Genomic DNA, 4,099 nt, shown 5'->3' with positions numbered 1-4,099 from the left:
TTTAAGGGCTTTTTCATGTTCATTTTTAATATAATAATAAGCTTCCACCGAGCCTTATTTTAACCAGCTATTAGTAATATTTTTTACAGCATTCAGACAGGTCCCATTGATATTTCACAGTGACAACAAGTATGTGGACGTAGGAAACACACCAGAATGACTAAGAATTTCATGAGAAGAGAAACAAAAGGAGCTGCTTTTGTGCAAATATAATGGACGAAAAATGTTTAACATCTCATGAAGTAAGCTCTGTGTTAGCTTGGAGTACAAAATAAGCTGTTTGCTTGCAGTCTGGTCAGAACACTGGATTGAACTGAAAATAAAAAGCAGTGAAATACTGCTCGGTTGTGGTGAGAGAGCTCTCTCTGCTACTGCTTATGGCAGCTGAATGAAAATGCTGCTTTGTTAGGCTGTATGTTGAAGTGTTTTAATAAAGCATCAACTTCTGGGCCTGAAAAAGAAACCAGCTGAAATACAAACGTGTCAAAATTTGCAGTTCCTATAATGGCCACTTGAGGCTGGCTGAAAAAGGGAATCAATCCCCACAGACTAACATGTTACAGTTTTTTCTGAATGCTTAAACCCTAACTGTGATTCTTATAGCACAATTTCTAAAACTATTAATACTTATAGCAAAACCACTCACTGAGTTTGAAAAACTAAAAGCACAAACACTGGTTTGCACTCAGTTTGCCATTTTGTAACGCACACTTTGCAAACCTGTAGCTACAATCCACTGCACAGCACTCTTTTTGCAGAACTGTAAACACAACTCACTGCACAACACTGAATTTCCAAATGATCAACGCACTCCTAGCAAAACTATACACATTTACGGCCATTATTTACACTATTTTTCCAACTGTCTGGCACACTGTCACATGTGAAAACTTTTTTAGATAATTAGTTCACTTTGCAATCAGCCCAAGCACTATAATACAGGTAAGCTCTGTGTGTGGAGTACAATGGAGGGAGCAGGAAAGAGTGAGAAGTAGAGGAGGCCGAGGAAGAGGACGTGGAGGTGAAGAAGTAGGAGGAAGAGGACGACAAGGACAAGGAGGAGCAAGAGGAGGACGAGGAGGGGGGAGAGGAAGGGTAAGAAGAGTAAGAAATAGAATTGCTGATGACATCAGAGCTACAATAGTGGACCATGTAATCAACCGTGGAATGACCCTGAGGGAAGCTGGCCAACGGGTTCAGCCTAACTCGAGCTGCTACACTGTAGCAAGCATCATAAGGACATTTTGAGAATCGGTTAGTACAGTCACTTTGCACTAAAGATTTGTAGCACTGCCATATGCCAATGAGAAACACAACAATACCATTGATGTAAAAATACTGAAATTGTTACTTTACAGAATTGCTAGATGACCAGATGCTGGGGCAGAGGAAGCATGTTCACTGCAGACCAAGTAACCCATATAGTCATTATGGCGATTGCAAATAATCCTATACTTGGAAATAAACACTTGTGTTTGTTTTGATGTGTTTGAATAAACACCAGTACTTGAAGTTTGGATCCCTCTATGCTTATGGATCTATGACAGAAGTATGAGCTCAAACTGACATAGCCTACCTTGTGCACAGAGAAAGCAAAAGCCAGATGTGTTTTGTATTCATACCATCAGTGTGCAGTTGGCGCATTGTGTGCTTAGTAGATGATGGCTTGTGTGTACTGTTTGATACGGAAACACCATTTTTACGAAGGTGTGAAGAGTTAATCTAGCTGTGTTTGCTTTTGCAAGAGAACTACAATGTTTTGATTATTGGGTGACAGGTTTTCTTATTTGTGTGAAGAGTTTTGCAAAATTAGCCAATAGTTACAATAAATGTGCTTAAGCAATCAGAAAAAAATGTAATATGATGGCTTGTGTTAACTGTTGGATACAAAAATACCATTTTTACAAAGGTGTGGAGAGATAAGCAAGGGTTATTCACTTTTACAAGAAAACTGCAATGTTTTGCTGATTGGGTGAAGAGTTTTCTTATTTGTGTGTAGAGTTTTGCAAAAATAGCCAATAGTTACGAAAAATGTGCTCAAACCATCAGAAAAAAACTGTAAAGTAGGAAAAAGCCTTGTGGAAAAAAAGGGGTAATTTAGACTCGAGAGCTAATTTTCTCTGCAAAACACAACTTCAGCGGGTGACTTTTTCTTGAACTCACCCGACTTTGTTAAGTTTTATGCTGCGTCCGAAGGGGGTGACTGCTTGTCCTGTTGCAGATTGCTAGCAGACCTTTCAGGATTTGGTTTCCTGCCTAACCCTCTACCATATTTACAAGCTGGACAGATCAATCCAAAGCAGCTATTGGCAGAGAACTGTTAAAATCCAAAAACAAAGAAAAAAACAGTAAAAATATTTTTTTAGTCCTTCTCTTTTCCTTGCACTCTTAAAATTCACAAACATGAAATTACGAAGCAGTTTGAGGGGTTCAAAATGGCTCTTACATCCATGTGACGTTTGTATAGCTCCTACGTTGTTAACTTCTAAACGCTTGAAAACAAAAAGCGCCAATAAACACTTCCCCACTATGAGTCGGTTAAAAAAAGAAAATCTCTCCCACTCCAACATTGTCATAATGACAAAAAGCTTATGTCAACCATCCACATAATGGTGTAATTAGCAAGTACATTTTGCTGTTGAAAATCTTGGCTGATGTGTAAATGGATGTGTTGGCTTACACATTCGTATCTCAGTGACAGACTGTGAGAGACTGAAATTGTTGAAAAAGCCATATTCACGCCTCATCCCCATTCACAGCTCTTTGTCTTCTCTCTCACTCTCTCTCTCACTCACTCACACGCACACACACGCGCGCGCACACACATACGTATAGTTTGCACAGGGACTACGGGCCTCTGAGGGAATGATAATACAGACATGTTAATGTGTGCTAATGATGCCGTTATCTCCTGATGAGTGCAAATGGAGCGAGAGATTAACACCCATGCAACAGAGAATGAGGTGTGGATTCACCGGCACATGTGTGAGTGAGATGTCTTGGAGTGGGTCGTTCTGTCTTCTGCGAGGAAGATCGAGTGCATGCGCGCACCCTGACTTCCCCTTGAACTTTGACCTCCTCCCACGCATACCGAGCACCTCACAGGAAGAAACACCAATTCCCCCAGGGGGCTAATGAGTCTATGTGTGGATATTTGCATTCTAAACACACTGAGTACATTTTAAAAAACATTTCTCTGTCTTGTGCGCGCCAACTGAATCTCAGCTGTCCCGTTCATGCCACAAGCTCACTTCCATCCATCCGAATCCATGGTGTGTGAGTTAAATGCCACCACGGCTGAAGGGTCTGCTGGCTTTTATCATTTAGCTCATGCTGTCACGGGCTTGCATCATGAACACCCACACATGTAGGCCTACACACTCCTCTTCAAATGAAATATCTTGCTTGCCAAAGCTGAGCATCTTAAAGGAACACAGCAAGATTTTAGGAAATCAGTCCAGGAAAGGTTTTGGAAATGGATCTGTATACGTTTTATATAATAAGTTTCATGGTATCAAACTCATATATAAGTCCTAAGCAAAGTATAGGTGATGGTATTCACCACTGAATTAGTGATATGTCTGTATGTTAATGCCACTTTCCAAGCATATCACCACAGGAGTATGGTATGCTTTATAAAAATTATAATCATTCCATTAAGTGAGTTCTAGGGTCTTTTTATGGGTTACTCACAAATAAAGGTCTCTGCAGTTCACAAGTAGGTGTTCCACAACCATCATGCATGGTAAGGTTTCAGATGTTTCCAGAATTCCCACTTGCAAAATATCCACTTGTGCTCTGAAGCAAGCACATATTTTATAAGAAAATTTAATGGGACTGCGCTATTGCTAATGTGATTTCCTCCCCTTGTAGTTTTCCTTCTATTACAAGTCAGAGCGTTTGCCGTGTACGGTGGCCCCTAGAGACAAAGCACGTACAAACTCCAAAACACTTGCAAATTCCAAAACACATGCAAACTCCAAAACACTTGCAAACTAAAGAACACATGCAAACTCCAAAACACGTACAAACTCCAAAACACTTGCAAATTCCAAAACACATGCAAACTCCAAAACACTTGCAAACTAAAGAACACTTG

Source organism: Haplochromis burtoni, unplaced genomic scaffold (assembly GCF_018398535.1).
Source record: "Haplochromis burtoni strain Fernald_Lab_line unplaced genomic scaffold, NCSU_Asbu1 Contig_813, whole genome shotgun sequence".
Taxonomy (NCBI): domain Eukaryota; kingdom Metazoa; phylum Chordata; class Actinopteri; order Cichliformes; family Cichlidae; genus Haplochromis; species Haplochromis burtoni.
This window is presented reverse-complemented; position numbering follows the sequence as displayed.